General features: G+C 50.6%; 1 protein-coding gene across 3 annotated transcripts in view; it reads right to left on the reverse strand.

Moving 5' to 3' along the window:
- Positions 1-19678, reverse strand: part of TESK2 (testis associated actin remodelling kinase 2) — an 864966-nt gene that overhangs the window by 484450 nt on the left and 360838 nt on the right. The window lies entirely within an intron of this gene.

The raw sequence follows: 19678 nt of genomic DNA on the forward strand, positions 1-19678 counted from the left end.
GTAAACACAAGGTGGTGCGTGGTGCATGTGCGTGTACACAACTACATAAAAAAAAGATTAAAACAATGAACATAATGTGTGTGCACACCTGCATTGTGCAACTAGGACGAGTGAATTGGAACGACCTGCATTCAAATAACTTGACAGGAGGTGCACCTGAAGGAAAGACCACATCACCTCCCAATGACCTATGAGGAAGTACTCCAACTGGAATTGCATGTAATGTCTGGAATGGATGGATTCTAGTATTTCCAATGCAGGCATGCATGGCCATGTCATCAGCATACCATGCCTGATGTGCTTCCAATGACTGACATCCTAGAAATGAAAGCAACATTGTATGCATTGTATCGGCTACAATGGGCATATGGAAGATCTGGTGCTGCATGTAATTTTGTGCGCGCCAGTGGGGAAGAGTATGCAACAAGGGTGTACAGTAATCGGCTCAGCTTAAAAAGAGTTGGAGACCACCCCGAGCATTGGTAAAATGCCATCGGACTAGTCATCACAAAGACGGAGCGGTATTTGCATTTATTCGAGGAACAGGGATGTCAATTTGGACGAGAAATGACAAAGAGTAAGATATACATTTGAGGCCCTTGCAATAACACAAAGATCAGTCAGTTAATGAGGGTGTGAACAAACTGGGACACAAACCAGGGACCAAACAAAAAACAGGCGACAAACCTACCATTGAGAAAGGAGGGATTTTCCCATTGCGAGGCACTAGGAGAGGGGTGGTCAGGATGGGCAGGGCGCTACCACTTTGGCAAGTAAATTACGTTAAAGACTAGCTTTGAAAAGACCCAGTCCATCTAGCTTTGAATGCAAAGGGAAGCAGGATCCAATGGAGTGGGGCGAGCATGGAGAAAGCGTGAAGTTAGGAGGAGGGACAAGCCGCTGATCAGACAGATTCAATCATACGGGTACTGAGGAGCAAAACCAGTTATAGCTTTGTAGATTAGGAGAAGGAATGGAAAAGGGAATGGTTGTGCATTGAGACCCACAAGCATGGTGTCGGTAGGTAGAAGTGAGGGAGGATATAGGCAGTAGCCTGCAGAGTGTAGGTAGCAGAGTCGAGGACTGCAAAGAGGTAAAAAAAGATTAAGAGTAAGGCCAAGGAGTATATATAAGCAGTAATCAAGTTTATGGAGCACAAGGATGGAGACAAGAGTAAGAAAAGGAAACATTTTCTGAATGGTCAGAAGGTGAATACCGACATCAGTGGTAGTGATGAATTGTTGCAGTCAGAGGTTTCCATCCGATAGGGTTCAAAGATTGTAAGACTTGGGCGAGTGAGCAAAAGGTTCAGACAGCAAGAAGATCTCAGATGGGAGGGATGGCTTTGGAAGTTAGAGGAAATAACTTGCACTTTTTCTGAAGTGTTCAGCATGAGGCAGCCAAGAGACTTCCAGTGGTGGATTGCATTGAGACAGTTGGTAATCTGTTCCGAGATAACTGGTATATAGGAGGGAAAAGCAAACAAAATGTGGCGTCAGCAAAGAGGTGGTGGTAAGAGACAAAGAAATACATCTTTCTAGAACAGAGATAGAGGGGCTGAAGAACAGAAAAGGCCCAATAACTGATCCTTGGGGATGTTGAAAGAAGCATCCTTACGGATTGAGGCAATCCGAGCAGACATTCGAAATCCAAGATCACAGAGAGAGGAGTGGTCGACAGTATTGAATGTGGCATAGGTCCAAAAGGATAAGTCAGTCAAAGCCTCCCTAGACCTCAGACTAGCTTCTACAGTCTCACTCCCATCCTGCGAGATACTCACAGCCAAACTACAAACATCCCCCACAACCACGATCACCCTCCACCTCAAACATTTGAAGAAGACATCACATCTACCATCACTGAAAATTCCAAACCATCAGCACAAATCATGATCTTCGGGGACTTCAACCTCGGTTACCAGGACCCACACGATGCACATGCTGCATCCTTAGCCAATGTCCTAACAGATCATGGCTTCACACAACTCATTGTACTACCCACCCACCTAAAGGGCAGAATCCTCGACTGGGTAGCAACTTACAATTGCAATACAACCTTCAAGGAGCCCCAACCTTTGGCATGGACTGATCACCACACGATTCCTCTTGAGATCAACACTAAGCAGATACTGCCCAATACCCCCTGGCACCAGCCTGTCCCACTAGGAATAAACGCAACATCACTGCTGAAGCCCTACTACCACTGATCCTACCCACCCTCAATGCTCTCCCAGCCAACGCTGACTTAAACCTGCTGGTCGACACCTTCAATAACTCCATGGCTAGAGCAGTGGATACCGCTGCCCCCCTGAAGCTACGAAAAGACAAACCCAAAGCTCATCTGAACTCGTGGTACACCCGAGCTCAAATCACTCAGAAAAAAGAAAGCCAAGGCACAACACACCTGGAAAACTACCCCACCGCGGAAAACAAATCCAACCTCACAAACCTATCCCCACTTTACAAAAAAAAAATATTTTGCACCAAAAAAGATGTATACAACACCAGGATTGCCCAGGCAGGATCCTCCACCAAAGAATTATTTCAAATTCTGGAGGAACTAGAAAACCCTATTTCACCTCCAGACACCTGTTTGAAAGACGAATCCTGGTGGCACCAGCATCCAAACTCAACAACAAAATCTCAGGACTCCAAACCAAAATTGAGGATAAGCGCCAACAACTCTCCAATAACAAGATCACCAACCCGAGCCCACCCACGCCCAACCTCACCAGTTTGCCCTTCACGTTTAAGTTACCACTACGGAAGTTCAAAAAAATCATCGCCTCCTTAAAACCTTCAAACTGCAAAGGAGACAGCTGCCACGCCCAGATCATAAAAGATGCAGCTAGAGAGCTTTCCCCCTTCATCACTAAACTTATTAACCTATCCTTCACCAATAATTCCATACCCAGCAACCTAAAACAATCATGGGTTCTCCCACTCCTGAAAAAACAATCCCTTGATCCAGCCATACCCACCAACTACAGGCCCATCATCACAGTCCCATTCCTCCTAAAAATCTTGGACAGAGTCGCCTACATTCAAATTCAGGAATACCTGGAATCCAACCAATTACTAGGAATACGTCAATCTGGCTTCAGACCTCAACACGGAACAGAAACTGCCCTTGTTGATCTCAAAAGCCAGATTGATGAAATTAAAGATAAAGGCAATGCCGCAATTCTACTCCTCCTAGACCTCTCAGCTGCCTTTGACTTGGTCAGCCACGAAATCCTTTGCAGTCACCTAGCCACCGCAGCCCAACTTCTCTTCTGCCATCACATGGATACAATCCTTCCTGGCAAACAGAACCATGCGGGTGTTCTCAACATCTGCAGCAGATCCCATCCCCCATCACATGCGGAGTCCCACAAGGATCCTGTGTATCCCCCACTTTGTACAATATATTTACAAAGCCTCCATTTGTACCAACTGGACCATCTGGGTGTCACCTACACAAACTACGCAGATGACACCCAGATACTCCTCCCCATCACAGGCGATTACCAAGCAGACGTCGCCCGGATCAACTAAATATTCTCCATCATTCAGGCATGGATGGCCTTGCATGGCCTCTGCCTGAACGATGAGAAGACAGAGCTCCTTATCGTTGTCTCCCCTAACACCCTAACCAGACTCAATCCCAGCTACAATAATATCACGATCGATGGTCACACCATCCCCATTGCCAAAAGCGTGAAAACCCTCGGCTTCTATCTGGATGCCAACACCAATCTTTCCAAACAAACCAATATGATCGCCTCTGCCTACACCGGCAAGCTCATTAGGGCCAGCACACCCTTCCTATCACCCAACAGCTGCCTCACCCTCACCAGAGCCCTCATACAATCCAGACTGGACTACTGCAACAGCCTGTACCTAGGTGCCAACCAATCCGTACTCAAACTACAAGTACTACAGAATAACGCTCTGCGCGCAGCCCTCAACATTCCCAGACGAGAGCATATTTCCACTAACAGGAAAGCCTGCAAATGGCTCTCCATACGCCAGAATATAGATTTAAAAACCATCTGCCTCACGTACAAGTCCCTCAATCCCCTAGCACCACCATATCTAGCTAACAAATTTACCATGTAACCTTCTGCCAGAACCACCAGATCCTCCAACACTCTATGCTTGACAGTGCCCAGATTCCACCTAAAAAGAGCTGGAGGGTCCAGCTTCACAGTACTTGACTCCCAACTCTGGAACACCATACCTCTCAACATGAAAACTATCGAGTCCTTCCAGATCTTCAGGAAGCAGGTCATCAGTTGGCTCATAAACAAAGAGTAGCTCCGCTAACACCCGACCGCACACCCCTGCTCGGAAATTGGCTCATGTATTGTATATGACTGTACATGGAAACTGTATATTGATCATTGTATTCTATTCAAACTGTAAGCTGTACTCTATTTTATTATATATGTATTATAAGTATGTATGTACGAAGTATGCAACTCCAAGATACTTCTCAATGTAGTAACCATCTTCTTAAGCGCTTTACAAACAAAATAAACAACTTTATTCGGCCTGAAAAAACCATCAAAGTACATCCTAAAAATACACTGCTAAAATATAATTACAATAGACAAGGCAAAAAAAAAAAAAAAGAAAAAAAAAAACATACCCAGGCAAGAACAAAAGGCTGCACCATAACATGCCCGACAGTTCTTTTAACCAAAAATCAGGAGCCGCCGTCCCCTTGACCCTCCCATCTCCCAAATTGCCTCGGGCCCAGGGCAGTCATATTAGCCCCTGAAAGGGGGCTCTTGCTTGGAGGGTCACCCATGGGTCTCATACTAACAGGGATGAGAGTAGAGCTAACCATAATACCAGATTCCCACGGGCGCCCTCGGCCATTGCATCTTTCCAAAACCTCCTTTGCCAAATCTGCGTCCCCAAAGACCACTCTAACAATGTCAGTTTTAGCTGCATATTTGGACAATCTAGTGCACTCCAACAGAGTCCATTGACACAAACCGGCACTCCCCCACAGCCTGTAACCGCTGGAGACATATGTTCCGCAAGGTTCTCTTTTGTCCATGGGTAATTTACTGTGCGTGGAGATATGGCAGGATCTGGGTAGACTGAGTGCTGCTCTCAATGAGTTGTTCTGGAGTACCACAAGTCGGTTTAGGTTTTGTTCAGAAGAGCCTAAAATGAGTGTGTTGCAGTAGTCTAATTTTGACAATGAAAGAGCTCTGGTTAACGTTAGGCAGCTACTTGTGGATAAATACGATTTATAGCTGTAAATCAATTTATTTGTGTAGGCTGTAGAGGATGCCACACTGCTGATTTGTTTTTTAAGAGATAGTGTTGAGTCAAGTATGACCCAAGGGTTTGTATCTCTCTGGACACTTTGATACGGTTGCCATCAATACTGAAGGATGAATATCTAGTATAGAGTTTATTCAAGGGTGCCCGAGTGCCCACAATCATTAACTCAGTCTTGTTGTCATTGAGACAGACTGTTGGTGACCATCTAGGCTTGGATTTCCAGATAAATGTCGCTCAGTAGTTTAGCGTCTTGGTCATAGTGGCCAGTGAGCGGGATGAGGACTTGGGTGTCATCTGCACAGTTGGTATAGATGACACCCAAGTTGTCCAGGCAGTGGAATAGGAACTTCGTAAATATATTGTATAGAGTAGGTGACATACAGGACCCTTAAGGAACTCCACAGAGTATGGGTGTTGGATCTGCTGAGGCTGATGGGGAGAATACGCTGGTGGTCCGGTTAGAGAGGAAAGCTTTAACCCAGGCGGAAGCATTAGTGGAAAATGCTGCAGCTGAGGTGAGGTTTTTGGTTGTCGACTAGGTCGAGGGCCGCAGATAGGTCTAGGAGGATTGTTATCTTACCTTTGTCCCTCACCTCGTCCTTCAAGTTATTTGAAGTCACTCACCGTAGTGACTAACTTACTGCTAGTCCATAGTCTCCTTTCCACCATACTGTATGGGCCTCCCTCGCTAGGGATGGAAGACAACCTTTTTCACCAGAAAAAATCTTCTTCCCCTTTAAATTTATAGGTGCAGCCCTGGGAGGATGCGCTCCCCGGATTCCGCCCACCGGCGCCACTCTGTCCATGTTGACAATATTACCATTGCCTAATGACAGTTTTAATAGGGTGTGGGGGGAGATTGCGGGGGGGGGGGTCAGTGTGGTGGGACATATGGAGGAAAGGGGACTATGGACTAGGAGTAAGTTAGTCACTACGGTGAGTAACGTCTAATTACTGCTACGCCCCATCCCTTTTCCTCCATACTGTATGGATGATTACAACGGAATTTAGCCCCAGGGTGGCGAGGTGACCCTCCTTAAGAAAACAAGTTCCTTAATATTGCCGCGTCTGATCTGGAGCCAGCATCCAAACAGTAGCGCTTGCAGAGGGTGGAAGAAGTGGCACACGTGGCTACCCTGCAGAAGACCTGCCACGGGACGTGCCTCTTGAACGCGACTGCTGTGACCTTGACTCTACTAGTGTGGGCATGCATGTTCGCCGGAAGCAGTTTGTGGTTCCCCTCATAATCTTCCTTGATGGTCGAAGCCATCCACCTTGATATAGAGGCCTTGGAAGGGCAATATCCTGGCCTTGACCCTCCGAAGGTGACAAAGCCTCTGATTTGTGGAAGCTCCTAGTCCTGTCCAGATAGAATTTCAGAGCCCACCTGAAATCTAGACAGTGCAAGACCCTCTGAGCATCATCCTTGGAGTCCACAAAACAAGTAGGTAACACAATCTCCTCATTTAGGTGAAACGAAGAGACTACCTTAGGCACAACCAGTGGGATGCGTTCTAAGGACCATGTTGTCTCTATGAAAAGTATTGTAAGGTACTGAAGCCACTAGTGCTTGGATTTCGCTAACCTACGTGCATACGTACGACCCACCACTAGGGCTGTCTTAATGGCGACTAGCTTGATGTCCACAAATGCCACTGGCTCAAAAGGTTTGTGTGCCAAGGTGCCCAACACTACGTTGAGGTCCCACGCAGGGTGTGGCTTCTTGATAGGCGGGTAGTGCCTGGTGAGGCCCGCCAGATGTCTCATAACTACCGGGTTGGAGGATGAGAAGACTTCCTCCTCCAAGTTCTAGTAGACTCCAATGGCCGCCAGATAGGTGCGGCATGCGCTATTTGCACTCCCGAATGTGCGAGGTGCGAGAGAAGGATCTTACATTGTCCATCGTGCAAGTAAGAGGATCAACTTCCATTGATTCCGCTCAGTGGCAAAACCTAGTCCATTTGTTCTTGTACTGGCTCCTAGTAGCATCTCTTCTAGCGCCCTGCATGATGTCTAGGTTATCCTGCGACAAACGCAGATTCTTAAGCATGACCTGCTCACGGACCACAAAGCGAGGGCTAACTTCTGCGGAGTGGGGTGGATGACCCTGCCTCCCTGCTGTAATAGAAGATGAGCTGGGCCCAACGGAAGGTGAATCAGCGGCTGGTCCAAGACACTGAGCAGTTCCAAGAACCATGGTCTGACAGGCCACCATGGAGCTACCAGAATGAGGCTGAGGTGTCGGGACTCCCTTATCTTGCAGATCACCCTGTGCACCAGGGGAGTGGCAGGAAATGCATAAGCGTTCATGCTGTTCCACTAACTGTAAGGCTTTGCCCAGGCAGCCAAGGCCTTGTCCCTGCCAAGGCGCAAACTGAGGGCACTACCTGTTGTTGCTGGTGGCAAACAGATCCACCTGGGTCTGCCCACATATGCTGAAGATACCCTGAAGGACCTGATTGCTCAATTGCCATTTGTAATTGTTCGCCCCCAACATGCTGAGCCTGCCGCCTCCAGGTAGGACTCCCCCGTGAGGTGGATTGTCGTCAAGTGAATGTTGTTAACCAGAGTCCATTCCCAAATGCTGACCACCAGAGTGCATAGAGGAGACCTGGTGCCACCCTGCTTGTTGATGCAATACATGCTGGTGGAGTTGTCCGTTTGAATGAGGATCGTCTTGCCGCTGATGAGCAGCAGGAAGGAAGGAAGGCCTTCAGCTCTAGCCAATTGATATGGGCCTCCTGTTCCTGAAGAGACCAAACTACGTGGACGCTGTAATTGTCGAGGGTAGCTCCCTAGCCCTCCAAGGATGTGTATGTGGTGATGGTAACCTGCGGTGCTGGTTGACGGAAGGGTCTGCCTCTCCTCAAAATACAGTCCATGCTCCACCAGACAAGTTCCTGGTGGAGAAAGGGAGGAATGCGGACGAGTTCCACCTGGGAACTCCAATCCTGACTCCGAAGTGCAGCTGTAATCTTCTCATTTTGAGCCTTGTTTAAGGCACTGCCAGTAGACATGCCAGTAGACATGCTGCAATGATACCCACCATGCAGAGGTCACTGAGATCTGCTGAGAGCAGGACTCGTGGCCCCCTTGATGGCTGTGACCTTGTTCTCTGAGGGAAAAACTCTTGAAACTCATGTCCCAGATGAGGGCCAGCAGCAGCAGACTGCAGCTGTGACTTCTTGAGATTGATAGAAAATCTCAATTCGTGTAGCGTATTCACGACTGCGGAGGAGGTGCGATGAACTGCCGGGGAGCTCACCCTGACAAGCCAGTTGTCTAGGTACGAGTAGACATGGTGGCCTTAAGCCCAGAGGAGGGCATTCACTGCATTCATCAGCCTGGTAAAGACCCTGGGGGCTGAATTGAGGCCAAAGGGTAGAACCTTGCATTGGAAATGGAAGACCATGATCCTGAACCTCAGGAATGAATGACGAGGCTGCCAAATCGGAACGTGTAGGTACCTCAGCTATATGATGAACCTGTACTTGTACACTTTGTATATCTTTCTACCTTGTATAGATTTGTAAAGATTTGTATCCACAATTGTATATTTTATTGTATCTTGTACTGTATTGTGTATAATTATTGTAACATTGTACCTTAAGAATAGCGCCCAGATACCTTTGTGTTCAGTGCGCTATATAAGCAAATAAAACAAACGCGTCCTTCAGAGCGAGGCAGCACATCAATTCCCCCCTGCACAGTGTCTCTGCAATAAGTGCTGGTGTAACCATCTTGAACGTTTGAAGAGGGAGGGGAAAGGTTCAGGGTTGAAAGGTCCAACACAACTCTCAGGCCAGCCCGGTTCTTCTTGTGTATGGCGAAAACCCTGGACTAGAAGCCCAGGCCCAGCTGGAAGACTTTTGGCTCTCTACGAGCAATCAAATTTCCGCCAACAGAGTTGTCCCAATCAGTGGGAGTGGAGGGAGGAACTGGTAGGCGGTGAACTGGCAACCCATGGACACTACAGATAGGATCCATGCATCCCCGAACCTCGTACGCCAACTATGTGCGTGTAGGGCAAGCCAGTCCCCCCCCACCAGAGACACATGGACCCAGAGGGAAATTTCATGCCTTCTTTCCCTGAGGATGGGGCTGAGGAGTGGGACTGAAAGAATCCCTTATTCCCCACCCTGTGTTTGCAGCAGCGCTAGCTCGGAGAATGTTCCACCTGCTTGGACCTTCGTTCCTGGAAGCCCCGGAACCCGCTGAAGGCCCGTCCCTTGTCGGAACGCTGAAGCATCAGACTGTACATCTTGGGCATGGACTTGAGGATGAGGATAGAGAAGGACTTAACAGTCTGGGAACTGTTTTTCTTCTTATCCAGCTCCCCATCGGCGGTTGAATGAAAAAGGGCACCACCCTCAAATGGAAGGTCCAATGTGCGGATTGAACTTGGTCGCTCGTAGCCAGGCCGTCCTCACGTCCGTGACGATGTCCACGGTACAGCCTGAAGTGTCTGTATAGGCAAGGGTGGACTCCATGATGTCCTGCAACACCATTTTATCTTCTGTCCGTCCCGCCTTGAAACGTCCGACTGTGCACCGGAAGTTCTCGAAGATAGTCGGCTATTTCCTGCCAAAGCCTCTGATTAACGGTTGCAAGCATTAAACTGATGAAGGTGCAGTGAGGCGTTGGAATAAACCTTTCCCTAGGCCTCAAAGATATTCTCCTCCTTGCCTAGAAGTGCTGAAGAAGAGGTAGCCGAGGATGACTGAGGCTTGGAGTAGAGTGAGGCCAATCACTTACGAGGGTGGCTGAGGGTGTGCCGAAAGCAAGAGTGGATCCGTCCCCAATTGCTGTTACGCTCACCTGGTATCCACAGGGACGCCACCCAGCCGGATTACTCGCTGGTATGCTTCTCAGCTTTGCCCTGATGTGGTCTGCGGGAAAGGTTCTGCCTTGTGGTACAGTTCGGCGTGCTCTCCGTCCTGCCTTCTTTGCAGGGGCGTGTTGTCTTTCATAGGCGTGTGCGGTCCAGTTACTTCACTGGCGTCAGCCCGTTTGATATTGTTCAGGAGGGTCTCAGTGTTCTTTAGTTTTGTCGCTATCCTGCATGCCTTTCTTTATTTAAAATGTCTCTTTTTTCTCCCTTAGGTATGCAGAGCTTCAGCGCAGCGAACTGGCTTGGTTGAGCCCCGCTGGTAAATGATGGCGCATTTAAAGCACTATGATGCGGTAAGTAAGCGCTACGCGAAGCGCTGCAAGTCTTGCCTTTGCTAACCTGTGTTTTCCTTCCTTGTAGGTCGCGGTGTTCTTCAGGGCGAGTGGAATGTCCAGAGTGGTGCCAGCCGAGAGGCGACCAGCCAGGTAAGCCTTTTGAGCAGTTCGTAATTTGCAAATGTCTCTATTGCTTTCTTTAATGTTGCCTCTATCTTCCTCTTTCAGGTTGTTCTGTCCGGGAGGCGTGCAGATTCGAGGATTTCTCAGTAGCTGCAAGTGTTTAAAGATGAAGACTGCAGGTAAGATGCTGCTGCTAATGATGATGTTCTTTTTGTCTCCGAGGGAATAGCTGGACTTGGTGAGCGTCACGTTGCAAGCTGCAAAGTAACGCAAAGCATGTTGTCTTGCTCGGGTGTGGTTTAAATAACCCCAACAAAATAGTCCAGGTAAAGTAGTCCCTAGGCTACCACACCCAAAACACTAGACCGCATAGCTTGGTTCCCTGGAACCAAGCTATGTGGATGCCTCCATGTTGGCTGACAACACATTAAGTAGTTCCCAAGCACATGTTTTTCATGGTGTATGAGCCTGGCACCATAGGCGCCACGAGTGGCCCCAAGAGGGTTTTGGAAGAGGATGCCAGGCTCTAGAGGCCCGAGTCCTGACTCCACCTGGCCAATGGGTTTGCCAGAGGGTTTTGGGTGGGGGTCGTGACAATTGCCTGTACTTGGGGTTGAGGCGCCGATTGGTAGGCTGCACCGAATAGTGTTTAAGCAATCCATTTTTGGCCAAGGCGAACACATCCTTTCGCATCGGGATTCCTGTTCTGTTTGCGGGTCGTAGAGTGAGGACCTAAGCCAGGACCCCTGCGCCTCAGGTTGATCCACCTCGGGTTGTGGAAGTATTCGGCTAAACCTGCAAGTCATTCATGGGAGACCTTGGCTGAAGATGGCGTATCGGGGGCCTCCTCCTCTGTGTCCACTAGGGTGTCTGGTGCCGGAGGAGTGCTGGGTGCCGAAGGCTACGTTTTAAAGGCCAGAGGCTGCTGTGGAGGCTAGTGTGGAACCCCCTGAACTGTAGGAGGCAGGGAAGCTGGACATTAAAGACCCCGGCGTGGGCAGATGGGGCTGCGCGGGGGCCTGAGACGCTAGAGCCATAGGAGGAATGACTAAAGGCGCAGGTGGGGGGACTGGAGGCAGCATGTCCCTGATCACATTCTGAAGGATGGCGCCCATCTGTAGGGACCTCATCAACCTGGTGTAGTGGCAGATGGTATTGACAGAGTAGCGGGCGGCAGCTGGGGCCTGCGCGTGCTCTGCCTTGCTGGTTGCAGAGTATACCTGCCCTGCGACACGGAGGATAAACTGTAGGCCACATACCTGGCGAAGACCAGTCCCACCTGGACACTATGTACTTGCTCCCCGAACGGAGGTGGTGTCGGACGATGTCATGACCACTAACCAAGGGCCCTTATTTCCTCCATCCAAAGGGTCCAAATGGAACCTGTCCTGGCGCCTTACCCAGACCCATGGTGGAGAACAACAGTTACAGGTAACTTCTCCAGCATGGGGTCTGGCATGGATTCACATGCTCATGAATATAAGAATACATAGCATACACACATGCACAACCACGGGCGGTGGCAAGGCTCAACATTAAGCATTACATAAACTCAACATTAAGCAACTCTTACCTCCTCACCAGGCCCACCTTCAGGCGAACAGGTTGCGCAGCACTGCTTGGCCGACTCTGGACTCCTCCCTTGAATCCCGGTCAACGCAGTAGAATCTCGTGAAGGTGTGCGTCGACCTCCACGTAGCAGCCCTGCAGATGTCCAGCAGGGGTACACCAGACAAGAACGCCGTCGTAGCAGCGATCGCTCTGGTTGAATGAGCTCTCGGATGGCCGGGCAACGGTCGGTTTGCCAACCGGTGACAGTGCATGATGCAGCCGGACAGCCATCTGGAAATGGAAGCCTTCAAGAGGGCCTTCCCTTGGTTCACAGGTCCAAAGTTCACAAACCGTCGTGATGTCTTCCGAAAACTCTTTGTGCGGTCCACGTAGAACTTCAGCGCTCTAGCTACATCCAGCGAGTGCAAAGTCCTCTCGGCCGGCGACGAAGGCGACGGGACGAAAACTGAAAACACCAAGGTTAGTTGAGAGGGAAGTCTGACGGCACCTTGGGCATAAAGGAGGGGTGCGTCCTCGTCTTGAGTTCCCACGCCGGAGCCTTCACCGGCGGGAATGAACGGAACAGTCCCTTCATAAACTCCTTCACCAGGCGATGAGACCACAGAGATGATCGTCCCGTAGTTCTGGTGTAGCAGGAGATTGCCGCTAGATGTATTTCGATGGAGGCATGAGCCAGCCCCACCTTGGCCAGCGACAGCAGGTACGGCAGCACTTGAGGGGCCGTAATTCGCAGGGGTTAATCTTCTGTGCACAGCACCAGAAGGAGAACCTCTTCCATTTGTGTCCATAGCACTTGAGTTGAGGACGCCCTGGCCTTTGCAAGCACCTCCTTGCAATCCACCAGGATATTGTACCCTACGAACTCTAGTGCCGCAGGAGCCAGGCCTGCAAGTTCAGCGACCCCGTGTCGTGATGGAGGATGGCACCTCCTTCTCTTGAGAGAAGATCTGCGTCCGTTCATAGTTTGACTGGCGGGGACGCTGACAAGTCCAGAACGTCCGGGAACCAGAACTGTCTCGGCCACGCCGGTGCGATGAGGATCATTCTGCACTGGGACCTCTTGAGTTGGTTGACGAGTCGCAGTAGCAATGGCAACGGAGGGAACGCATATAGGAACAGGCCGTCCCAGGGGAACGAGAAAGCATCGCCCATGCTCCTTGGCTGTGGAAACCTGCTGGCGAACCTCTGGCACTTGTTCGCTGCCGTCGCGAACAGGTCGATCTGGGGTTTGTCCCATCATCGGAAAAGCCGATCCACTTGGTCCTGACGCAGTTCCCACTCGTGGCATGAGCGCAGCTCCCTGCGCAGCGAGTCGGCGATGGTGTTCTTTATCCCTTCCAGGTGGAAGGGCACCAGAAACATCCCCCGTCCGGGGACCTGGTTCCTCCCTGCTTCTGGATGTAGAACAGTGTGGTGGTGTTGTCAGTGAAGATCCTCACCACCTTGCCCTTGAGGGATGGGAGAAACGACATGAGAGCCCAGAACACTGCTCGGAGCTCCAGGATGTTGATGTGGAGTGACTTCTCCTCCGGGAATCAAAGGCCTCTTGCGTGAAGATCTCTGGTGTGCGCTCCCCATCCTTCCAGGGAGGCATTAGTCGTCACCGCCTCCTGGTGTGCTGGGGTCTGAAAGTCTGTGCCCGCCGCGAGATGCGCGTGGGTGCCCCACCACCGAATACCTTGGTGGAAGCCCTCATTGAGCAGGATCTTGTCTTCGAAGCTGCCCGCCGCTTGCATCCAACGGACGTCGAGGAACTCCTGTAGAGGACGCATCCGCAGCCTGCATAGGCGCACCAGGTAGATGCAAGAGGACATCATGCCGAGAAGGGACTTGATGGATCTCACACTGGCCACGTCCACGGTCAACAGCCGCTGCACCTTTCCCATGATGGCCTTCGTCCTTTCCTCGGACGGGGAGGCCAGTCGCACAACTGTCGAGCTTGGCTCCCAGAAACAGTGCAACCTGCGATGGAACCATGTGGGATTTGGGGAAGTTGATGGAGAATCCCAGAACCGTGAGCAGTTGGACGGTCTTCGCTGTGTGCTCAACGGCGAGCTCCCTTGTCCTTGCTCAGATGAGCCAATCATATAGGTAGGGGTAAAAGTGGATCCCATTCAGGCGCAGCCGCGCCTCCACTGGTGCTAGGCACTTGGTAAATACCCTGGGCGCCGACTTCAATCCGAATGGCAGGGCCTTGAATTGGTAATGCCATCCTTTGACAACGAATCTGAGAAACATTTGGTGTCCTTTTAGAATGAGGAAGTAAGCATCCTCCAGATCCAGAGACGATAGGAAGTCACCTGCCTCCAGCTGTCCCAGCATGTGCTGGAGGGGGACCATCCAGAACTTCTGGGCCTTGATGTATTTGTTTAACCGACGCAGGTCCAGGATGGGGCGCCAACCGCCTGTCTTCTTTCTGACGAGGAAGTATTTGGAGTATACTCCGGAGCACCGGAGCATCTTCGGGACGAACTAGATGGCACCTTTCTTGAGCATCGCCCTTACTTCTAACAGTAGTTACGGGACGTGATTTTCCTTCCTGGCCACGGGAGGAATGCGTGGGCACTTCTTTTGGAGTTCAAGAGAGTGCCCGTCGGCCAGGGCATCCAGCACCCAATGGTCGGTGGAGATGGACTCCCACACGGGTGCTCAGGAGGAGGCCCAATGCTACGGCCGGTTCAGTCCTGCTTGGAGGCAGCCTTGCCGCCCTGGCCTCCTTGGCGACGGCATCCTCCCGACTTGCTGCGCCCTCTGTAGGCCTCTTGCGATGAGCAACGGGCTGCCTGGTGGTACGTAGAAGTGCCACTGCAGAATCCTTTGGAGGCACCTTGCTTGCCTTCGGAGTTCCGAAAGGGCGGCCGTCATTGCTGCAAAACTCCCAAGGCCCGAGCCGTCTCCGTGTCGGCCTTGATGGCCTGAAGTGACTCATCCACTGTTTTTCCAAACAGGTTGTTTCCGTCGAAGGGCATGTCCAAAACTCTGGTTTGCACGTCCTGGCGGAAATCTGTTGCCTTAAGCCATCCCCGCCGTCGAAGGCAAACACTGTTGCCCAACTGGCGGAACCCGGTGTCAGCCCAACTGGCGGAACCCGGTGGCCACCATTATGGCGTGGTCCGACGCCACCTCACCTTCCTGCAGTATCTCCAGGGCCTCCGCCTTCTTGTCGTCTGGTAGGAAGTCCAGCAGGGGAGCGATCTTGTACCACAACTCCCTGTCGTAGCGGGCCACAATCGCTAGGGCGTTGGCCGCCTTAATTGTGGTCGCCGCAGACGAGATGACTCGTCGTCCCATGCGTCCAGTTTCTTTCCCTCGCCGTCAGGTGGGGAGGTTGAAGTTCAAGCCGTCGCGCCCGCCGCTTTCTTTTTGGCCGCTGCCGAGACGACCGAATCCGGGGTCGACTGTGCCCTAAGGCACAAAGGGGCAGGGACCCGGTACTACTTCTTGTACCGATCCCTCTTAACAAGCGTTGTGGACCGGTTCTTCAGGATAGCAAGTCCCTTGTCCCAGATGTCGTCAAGCAACGGTACCAGGAGGACCGTCTTCCTCTTGGCCTCGCGTCGTTCATAGAGGAAGCCTTCCTTCTGTTCTTCGGGGCAGAGCTGGAAAAGCTTGGATGCCCTGGCAATCATGGCGTGGAAGGAGCCAATTTCGTCGGGCGGGGAGGCCTGAGGGGGTGGGTGATGGATAGCCCCTCCCGTCGTCATCAACCGTCCCCTTCGTGGCCGTATCTGTTCCTGTGTCATCCCTAGGATCAGGCTGAGCGGGGCGCAAGGGCTGGAAGGGCAGGGGGGATGAACTCTCCTCCGCTTGTTTGGAGGGTTTCCCTACGGGCCCGGTTCTGCTGGGTCGTCCATTGGGGGTAGAGGCAACCTCGTCCTCATCTCCGTGCATAAGGTTTGGATTGCCATCAAAATGGCCACTGAGTTGTCCTGAGGCTCGGGCACTGGTTGCGATGGGCGCTCCTCCTCCACGGGAGCCTCGTCGATGCCACCGTCGCGCTCTTCGTCCGCCTCCTCAGGGTTCCTCACGTGGGACCGGACCTCCTCAAACCTCTTGGTGAGGCCCTTCATGACTTCAACCAGCTCCTCCTCAGAGGCTGTATCCGTGTCCGTAAGGTCCACCGCCCCGCCCCCCCCTCTTTTTTCACAGGGTCTTATCGATGGGCTGAAAAGAGGATTCCCTCTGCGGTGGCAGGGAAACTCTGGGCCCTGAGGTCGCCTCCATTGACTCCCTCGATAGAGGCCTCAGCCGGGTGAATCAAGGCCTTCACCACCTTGGGCGCGCTTGAGGCATTCACCTGGGGGTGGGGGGAGTCACCACCTCAGCTGACGCCTTCGAGATCGACAGGGACTTCTCCAGAAGCTTACCCGGGTTCTCGGATTTTCTCTTCCCCGAGCCAGAGCGTTGACTCGTGGTTGATGGCGTCGGTGAAGGTGAGCCCTGCCTGGCAGCCAAAGAGCCCGACCCTTAGGCGCTCCCGGTGCCCGCGGACTAGCGGTGCTTTGCCTTCTGTTGGGCCCACGCCACCGGAGCGCCCTCAAAACACTTAAAAGACCGCTCTGACCTCTTCTCACCTGCTGGGCTCTTTCCTTCCAGCCAGTTGGTGAGGCGGATACGCTGATCCTTCATGGTCCATGTCCATTCCGACATGTTCTTGTAAAACGCACAGTCCTTCTCCACGTGCATTTTGTCTTTGTGAAGGCAGTACAGACATCTCGAATGCTCATCCTCCTTGAAAACATTCTGTAATCCGCAACCAGGGCAGTTCCTGAACAGCTTGGATCCGAGCGCCGAGCTTCCCTGGTCCTGGGCCATGTCCACGAGGTAGGCCTCAGATCTTCTGGAATCCTCCAGAAGCATAACTTGATGAAACTTCGCCTTTGAGGGGCATAGAAAATTCAGAAACGGGTCCCCGTTGATCGGAAATAGAAACGGTGGAGCTTGAGGCTCGATTGACCGAAAAAGTGAGATTAAACTCTGAAAAATCCCAAAAAGTAGTAAAAGCTCGAGAGCTAAAGCACAAGGGCTCCCAACACTTGAACGTGCGGTAAAAATCTGAGGATGGCTGCCAGGGGAGGGGCTTAGGGAGAGGGCAGTCATTGGCTGGGGGCAGTATGACCCAGAGACCAGTGATTGGTTACTACTAAGAAAGACAGATCAGAAACGAAACTGATACTGAATTTTTCTTTACCGAGGATTCCCAGCCTGACCAAGGGAAATATTCATGAGCATGTGAATCCATGCCAGACCACATGCTGGAGAAGCAGAGAAATGTCTAGCAGAGAGAGAGCTAGACTCCTAGAAAGGAGTTAAAGAGCTCAGGCAAGGCGATTGAGACAGGTATTTTACAATTTGAGGAGAGAACTGATGGCTAAGACCACAAGATGGGCAAGTACAAATGTAATTACAATTCCCAATAAGCGAATTTTATAAGCGAGTAAAAAATGTTCACAATGAAACAAATGTTTTTGTAATATTTATTTATTTGCACCTCATGCACATTAAAAGATATGTTACTTATTCCAATCAGGCAGTTTCTTAGTTTCTTCCTGTGGTAGTATGTGCACTACTGTTCCAAACATATGCATGGAGCTGTAAGGGTGAAAGCAGGGTTGCAATATTGTATAAGTCTTTTTCCTATCTTCTGTTGAGCGTATTTTTACTCCCCATTTTTATTTTTGGGAGTGTTTGCTAATTTCGAAGGCGTAAAAGTGGCCGATACTCCCCTTATCTGTAGGGCTGGTTGTCGCTGTAAAGGATGGGTGCCAAGTCAGTAGAGGAGAAGTAGGGCGAGGGAAAGAAGTGGTGGAGCGGAGGGCTGCAAATTTTAGAGATTTTAAAGGAAAAGTGAGCAAAGTCACGAGGTAATGGATATTGGCTTCTGAGGTGCAAGGTAAGCGTGGAGGCTAGAGGAATGTTTGAAGGGGTGACTGGGAAGGCAGATTAGGTAGAACCCAGTGCCTAACAGCAGCAATAGAATGTTTGCAGGCTAAGAGTAGCGTGGAGGCCCATGATTTGAATCTGCATCTTTGCTCATGACGCATGTTTGCTTTGAGGGTCTGTATCTCAGAAGTGATCTAGGGCTGGGGATAGGACGGTATGAATGTGCTGTATAGTGTTGATCAAAGGGAGTTGGGGGTACAACATAATAAAATCACCACATCACTGCAAACTGATTTGCTTTATATATAATTTTTATCGACAATATTAATAATCTGAGCGTGAATCACCTTCCCAACATTTTTAATTTCGTGGATAGACTGGCCAGTCAAGCCATTTCTTACTGTGGCATGGCATTTTAATGGCAAAGCCTACAGGACATGTGGTGGGATAGGGCATATATTAGAGTCAGTTTGGATAAGTTTTCTTATAGTATAATTCCTGGCAATTTTCGCAAAGCAAACATATGGGAATACAGGCGTGTAAAGGTGCAGCCAACATGGCAATATATATTGTGGGAAACACCTGTTTGCTGTTGGTGACTTTTTTGTAGGAGCTACCTTTAAAAACCGATTGTAAACTGTGTCTTTCTACTCAATGTTTCTAAAACTGTGCTGTATAATGCAATATATATAACCAATTCAAAAAGTTTAGTTGGAGGGCGGGGTATAAAATCCCCCTGCCGCCCCCCTAATAAACAAACCCAGCTCTATGGCTACGGTCAGCCGCTCTCGCATATTTGTGGCAAATACTTAGGCCCCTCTAATTAAAAAGGAAAGCCAAACGCCGCCCTGCTGATTGGTGCATGTGGGTGCTCAGGGCCAGGCATCACCCCTTGTTTCTACGCGGATCAGAACACGTACATCTTTCAGCTAGAGCAGTGCACAGCGTGCCTCTGCAGCGGCTTGAGAGTAGTGGGCCTTGCACAAGCGCAGTGGTCCAGGCCGGCCAAGAGTGCGGCGCAGCCCCGGCTTTGTGGAGGGGGGCGGGGGAGCAGAGGGAGAGCCGCATGTCTTGCAGGGGGTCCCACCTGACGTGCTACATCACTGCACGGATTCGGAAGTAAAAGTCCAATTATCACACGTTTGCATCTTTCTCAGAAGCAGAGAGATTTTACCCAGTCTTTCTGTTAAGCTCCAAGATTCTCCCATCACAACTCTACAGGATCGCTCGTTTTTAAATGCCTTGCAGACCGCCACTCAGGACCAGAGGTTTGCTGCTGTTGGATACTCCAGGGACTAGATTGGGTATTTGGGCAAAAGAGAATCAAATACCGCATCACCGGCTCGGACTGGCTCATAGGGCAATAGTGCAATGCCCGAACCAAACACACAATGCTAGTAGGGTCCAGTGTATTTGGTCAAAGTGGGCAAATTTGATAAGTTACATCACAATGTGGCTATTAGGTTAGACCAGTAAATGCACAATTTGCATCCCATTTTATCAAAAACCCTCCCCGTGGGTACTACTCAAACCAGGGCTGGACTAGGAACCAAAAGAGGCCCATGAAATCATTTTTAAAGTGGCCCCGTATTACACATTGTCAGCCTTTTCCAATGAGAACATTTGGAAACAAAATGAAAACCACACAAGAG

Source organism: Ambystoma mexicanum, chromosome 1q, assembly GCF_040938575.1.
Source record: "Ambystoma mexicanum isolate Mex_15411 chromosome 1q, UKY_AmexF1_1, whole genome shotgun sequence".
Taxonomy (NCBI): Eukaryota; Metazoa; Chordata; class Amphibia; order Caudata; family Ambystomatidae; genus Ambystoma; species Ambystoma mexicanum.